We start from the raw sequence: 6,758 nt of genomic DNA, 5'->3' as shown, positions 1-6,758 counted from the left end.
ACAAGCAAACAGAGATGAACAATACAATAACTGAAATGAAAACTACACTAGAAGGAACCAATAGCAGAATAACTGAGTCAGAAGAATGGATAAGTGACCTGGAAGACAGAATGGTGGAATTCACGGCTGTGGAACAGAATAAAGAATGAAAAGAGGCAGTAGAAGGAGGTCCGCGAGCTGCGTGGGCTTGTGCCTAGGCGCCTGTGGTTCGGGGCCTTGTTCTGGCACCAGGGGCGCTGGGTTGGTGACTTTGGCACTCTTGGCATTGGGTGGGCGGCATCTTGGGGGTCACATGAGCCAGTGGCATCATGCCCGCGAGCGCTGTGGTCAGGGTCACGGATTTTCTGGATGTTCGTCGGCTAAGAGGAAGGGTGGAAAGCACATCCTGGAAAGGTGGAAAGACTATCTCCCAGTTGGACAGCGGATGCCTGGGACTCGTTTCATTGCTTTCAAAGTTCCTTTAAAAAAGAGTTTTGAAAAGAATCTTGCTCCAGAAGAATGTTTTCCCCCTTGGATCTTTTTAAACAAAATCCAGGAACAGAATGAAGAACTTGGGCTGATTATTGACTTAACATATACTTGCCCCAATTATAAGCCAGAGGACTTACCAGAAACTATTCCTTATTTAAGAATTTGTACAATTGGGCATCAGATGCCAGGTGATGACACTATTTTTAAATTCCAATGTGCTGTTAATGGGTTTTTGAAAGAAAATAAAGGTAATGACAGACTTATTGGTGTCTACTGTACCCACGGTTTAAACAGGACTGGCTACCTCATCTGCAGGACAAGCCTTGATCTTGCATTCTTACCCTCATGGATGTTACTTCCTGTCAACTTCCAGCAGCAGGAGTCTTCTTTTCAGTGCTTGATGCTTCACAAAATAGACTCTGCCCATTGGAAGCAAATACCAGAGAGCTAGGAGACAGAGCTGGTTGCAAACCTTTCCTCTTCCAGCCTTTGGTTGCAATTCTTTTGCCCATACTTTGCTACCTCTAGTTCCTTGGGCCACACAGGTATCCTGCCATCCAGCTCTTTTATATGTGAGAGACATTCTGAATACTGTCCCTTTTTCTTTGCACAGAAGTATATACAGTGTGGCAGTTACTGTAATCTCCTCGCCCTTGCAAGCAGCCACTCTAGAATCTTGGACCTCTAGGATTCTCTGTCTTGCATGCTTGTGTGCAAGACCAAGCAAAATGAAGAAGAGAATAATTAGAGAAAGAAGAGGACATTCATGGAGAATTGGGAGCAGATAAGGTGAAAGGGCACAGGAGAAAAGAGATTCATGTAGATTTTTTGGTTTCTGTGGGAAACAAGTTGACACACTTTGGCCTCATTTTGTATTACCAGAACAGATAGTTATAGATATATTTAAGTAGCTAGATAGTGCAGCAACTGCCATGAATTCTGTACACTAAAGAGAACAGTCTTACATATATTTTTCATTTTGTTTTATGTCATATTACCTTATTAATAGCATTCACTGGTATGTTTGTAGAATACAGATTTTTGCTCTGGTTTTATCTACATGGTTATTTCCTTGTCATATTTTTAAGGACTCCAACATTGTAAGACATATTGCATGTTTTTCTGTTGACGATTGTTTATCTTGAAGCATCATGAACTAACTTGACCTGTTGGATTTTGTGGAGAAACTTTAAAAAGGGTCTGTGAAAAAGGCATTGTGGTGAGTAGCATTATGCACCCAAGAGTAAGGAGCAGATATCTGTCATCAGCCCAACTTGGCCTGGATTGCCTCTGTTTTAGTTCCCCTGGTTAGTGCTTTGCTCCCTAACCACTCTTGTGACTGTGATAATGTGAGTAAGGGCTGAGTTGCTAATGATTTATATGTGAGGTAAGCTGGTTTGAGGGAGGAAATCTATGGATCTAGTCATTTTCCTTGGTGGTAAGCTTTCGGGGGTGCAAAGATTGATCTTTCTGAGGACTTTTCTAGTACCAGGAAGATATTCCATAGATGGGACCTCCAAAGACACACATTTAATTTTTAGGCCTGTTTTTCCTATTATGAGATACGAGTTTTTTCACTGATGGGGATGATGCTTATCTGAGAAGAGATTGTGAAAGGTGTTGTAGTATAGAGATGTGGCTTAAGCTTTTAAGTTTTCTTCAAGGTTTTCCCCCTAAGCTTCATATTTCAGATGGCCTACTTACATGATACTAGTATGTGATGTGAGGCTAACAACTTACCAAATACCTGCAAGCCAGATCAGTGTCTCTTTTCTCTATATTTCCATGGAAATCAAGGGACCCATAGCTGCTGCAGGTTAGGGTGGGTGGTGTGAGATTGGGGGAAGTGTGGTAAGACAAATTTTGGTATCAGTAAAATGTTTATGTATTAAAATATTCAGTTCCAACATTCAATTCTATTTAGGCAAACCCTTAGTTAGGGTTTTCCTGCTTCCGAGCCTATGCAACTTATTTTCTCTCCCTAGTTCCAGCCATTTAACTTTAGGTTGCAGGCTCAGCATCATCTTAACCTATGAAAGAATCTTACATGTAGGAGGAAGAAACTAAAGAGCTCTATTTCAACACTTAGGAACATCAAGCCCTATCCTGACCTAAACCTTTATTCTTTTTTTTTGTGGTACGCGGGCCTCTCACTGTTGTGGCCTCTCCCGTAGCGGAGCACAGGCTCTGGATGTGCAGGCTCAGCGGCCATGGCTCACGGGCCGAGCCGCTCCATGGCATGTGGGATCTTCCCAGACCGGGGCCTGAACCCGTGTCCCCTGCATCGGCAGGCGGACTCTCAACCACTGCACCACCAGGGAAGCCCCTAAACCTTTATTCTTATAGTTAGGGTATTGTCTTGTCCCATATATCCACTTCCTGCATTTTGAACCCAACAGGTCAACTGAGACATGTCTTGGTGTAACATACCCAGTTCATCTACCCCTGAGGCTGTCCTTAATTCTTCCCATTGTCACATTTTGATTTAATTAAATACTGGAATCCCTCAAACCCTTGCATGGTACCTGAGGCCCTATCAGATACTGGTAGATTTTGTTAGTGTCAAATACTTAGCTGTATGATTCTCCAAATATCCCTTGTTCCTATATTTTCCATCCCAGCATACTACATACCCATTAAGGCATTGTTTTATCTCATGTTGGACCCACTCCCATCCAGAGGCCTACTCTTTGCTAGTGCCCATACTTTCTGGAAACCCTGTTATAGCCAGGTCTGGCATTTTTTCTGTTCCCACCCAAAGCCTGTATCTTTTAGCAAGCTGGAATTATAAGACCAACATAGATTTTCTAGTTTCTGATAGATTTATGTCACAATTTGTACATTGTCATGTCTATAGATACTTGTATCATTTGTACTTTTTGGCCATTATCTGCCTATTGGATATTTTTCATAATTGCAAAAGAATATTTTATGATTTAGCACCAAATTGAATGTGCCTAATTGTAAGTTTGTAAACTATGTTGTGCTAACTTGTATCTTTTCTTTATCCAAATAGTAATTTACTACTATTGTCGCTTTTTTTTTTTTTTGCGATATGCGGGCCTCTGACTGTTGTGGCCTCTCCCATTGTGGAGCACAGGCTCCAGACGCGCAGGCGAAGTGGCCATGGCTCACGGGCCTAGCCTCTCCGTGGCATGTGGGATCTTCCCGGACCAGGGCACGAACCGTGTCCCCTGCATCGGCAGGCGGACTCTCAACCACTGCACCACCAGGGAAGCCCTGTCCCATTTTTAATTATGTGGAAGTTTTCAGAATTGTAAATAAATGCTTGTGGATTGAAAAAAAAAAGAATGAAAAGAAATGAAGACAGCCTAAGAGACCTCAGGGACAACATTAGACACACCAACATTCACATTATAGGGGTCCCAGAAGGAGAAGAGAGAAAGGACCAAGAAAATATTTGAAGAGATTATGGTCAAAAACTTCCCTAACATGGGAAAGGAAGTAGCCACCCAAGTCCAGGAAGTGTAGAGAGTTCCAGGCAGTATAAACCCAAGGAGAAACATGCTGAAACACATAGTAATCAAATTGACAAAAATTAAAGACAAAGAAAAATTATTAAAAGTGACAAGGGAAAAACAACAGATAACATACAAGGGAACTCCCATAAGGTTAACAGTGGATTTCTCAGCAGAAACTCTACAAGCCAGAAGGGAGTGGCATGATATACTTAAAGTGATGAAAGGGAAGAACCTACAACCAAGGTTACTCTACCCAGCAAGGATCTCATTCAGATTTGACAGAGAAATCAAAAGCTTTACAGACAAGCAAAAGCTAAGAGAATTCAGCACCACCAAACCAGCTCTACAACAAATGCTAAAGGAACTTCTCTGAGTGGGAAACACAAGACAAGGAAAGGACCTACAAAAACAAACCAAAAACAATTAGCAAAATGGTAATAGGAACATACATATCAATAATTACCTTAAATGTGAATGGATTAAATGCTCCAACCAAAAGATAACAGGGTCACTGAATGGATACAAAAAAACAGCCATGTATATGCTGTCTATAAACTGACTTCAGACCTAGGGACACATACAGACTGAAAGTGAGAGGATGGAAAAAGATATTTCATGCAAATGAAAATCAAAAGAAAGCTGGAGTAGCAATACTCATATCAGATAAAATAGACTTTAAACTAAACAATGTTACAAGAGACAAGGAAGGACACTACATAATGATCAAGGGATCAAACCAAGAAGAAGATATAACAATTGTAAATATCGATGCACCCAACATAGGAGCACCTCAATACATAAGGTAAATGCTAACAGCTATAAAAGAGGAAATCAACAGTAACATAATAATAGTTGGGGAATTTAACACCTCACTTACACCAAATGACAGATCATCCAGACAGAAAAGTAATAAGGAAACACAAGCTTTAAATGACACAGTAGAACAGATAGATTCAATTCATATTTATAGGACATGCCACCCAAAAAGATCAGATTACATTTTCTTGTTAAGGGCACACATCTTGGGTCACAAATCAAGCCTTGGTAAATTAAGAAAATTGAAATCACATCCAGCATCTTTTTCTGACCACAACACTATGAGATTAGAAATAAACTATAGGGAAAAAAATGTAAAAATCACAAACATATCGCTGCTAAATGATACATTACTAAATAAACAAGAGATCACTGAGGAAATCAAAGAGGAAATCAGAAAATACCTAGAGACAAATGACAATGAAAACATGACGATCCAAAACCTATGGGATGCAGCAAAAGCAGTTCTAAGAGGGAAGTTTATAGCAATACAATCGTACCTCAAGAAACAAGAAAAATCTCAAATAAACAATCTAACCTTACACCTAAAGGAACTAGAGAAAGAAGAACAAACAAAACCCAATGTTAGTAGAAGGAAAGAAGTCATAAAGATCAGAGCATAAATAAGTGAAATAGAAACAAAGAAAATAGATCAATAAAACTAAAGGCTGATTCTTTGAGAAGGTAAAATTGATTCCAGACTCATCAAGAAAAAGAGGGAGAGAACTCAAATCAGTGAAATTAGAAATGAAGAAGGAGAAGTTACAGTGGACACCGCAGAAATACAAAACATCATAGGAGACTACTAAAAGCAACTCTTTGTCAATAAAATGGACAACCTGGAAGAAATGGACACATTTTTAGACAGGTATAACCTTCCAAGACTGAACCAGGAAGAAATAGAAAATATGAACAGACCAATCACAAGTAATGAAATTGAAACTGTCATTAAAAATCTTTCAACAAACAAAAGTCCAGGACCAGATGGCTTCACAGGTGAATTCTATCAAACATTTAGAGGAGACCTAACACCCATCCTTCTCAAACTCTTCCAAAAACTTGCAGAGGAAGGAACACTCCCAAACTCATTCTGTGAGGCCACCATCACCCTGATACGAAAACCAGACAAAGATACTAGAAAAAAAATTACAGACCAATATCACTGATGAATATAGATGCAAAAATCCTAAACAAAATATTAGCAAACAGAATTCAACAACACATTAAAAGGATCATACACCATGATCAAGTGGAGTTTATCCCAGTAATACAAGGCTTCTTCAATATATGCAAATCAATCAATGTGATACACCATATTAACAAAGAATAAAAACCATATGATCATCTCAATAGATACAGAAAAAGCTTTTGACAAAATTCAACACCCATTTATGATAAAAACTCTCCAGAAAGTGGACATAGAGGGAAACAACTTCAAAATAATAAAGGCTGTATATGACAGACCCACAGCAAACATCATTCTCAAAGGTGAGAAACTGAAAGCATTTCCTCTAAGACAGGAACAAGACAAGGATGTCCACTTTGCCACTATTATTCAACATGGTTTTGGAAGTCCTAGCCATGGCAATCAGAGAAGAAAAAGAAATAAAAGGAATTCAAATTGGCAAAGAAGAAGTAGAACTGTCACTGTTTGCAGATGACATGATACTAGGCATAGATAACCCTAAAGATACCACCAGAAAACTACTAGAGCTAATCAATGAATATGGTAAAGGAGCAGGATAAAAAATTAATGTACAGAAATCTCTTGCATACTGATACACTAACAACAAAAGATCAGAAAGAGAAATTAAGGAAACAATCTCATTCACCATTCCAACAAAAAGAATAAAATACCTAGGAATAAACCTACCTAAGAAGGTAAAAACCTATACTCAGAAAACTATAAGACATTGATGAAAGAAATCAAAGATGACACAAAGAGATGGAGCATATACCATGCTCCTGGATTGGAAGAATCAGTATTGT

At 39.2% G+C, this 6,758-nt stretch overlaps 1 pseudogene; it reads left to right on the top strand.

Annotated features, from left to right (window-relative positions):
- Positions 1–292: 292 nt before the first annotated feature.
- Positions 293–922, top strand: LOC113610636 (RNA/RNP complex-1-interacting phosphatase pseudogene; annotated as a pseudogene).
- Positions 923–6,758: the final 5,836 nt, after the last annotated feature.

Source organism: Aethalodelphis obliquidens, unplaced genomic scaffold (genome assembly GCF_003676395.1).
Source record: "Aethalodelphis obliquidens isolate GAN/ISIS:26980383/991018 unplaced genomic scaffold, ASM367639v1 scaffold64, whole genome shotgun sequence".
NCBI lineage: Eukaryota > Metazoa > Chordata > Mammalia > Artiodactyla > Delphinidae > Aethalodelphis > Aethalodelphis obliquidens.
Note: the sequence above shows the minus strand (reverse complement) of the source record. Positions and strands in the feature narration are given on the sequence as shown.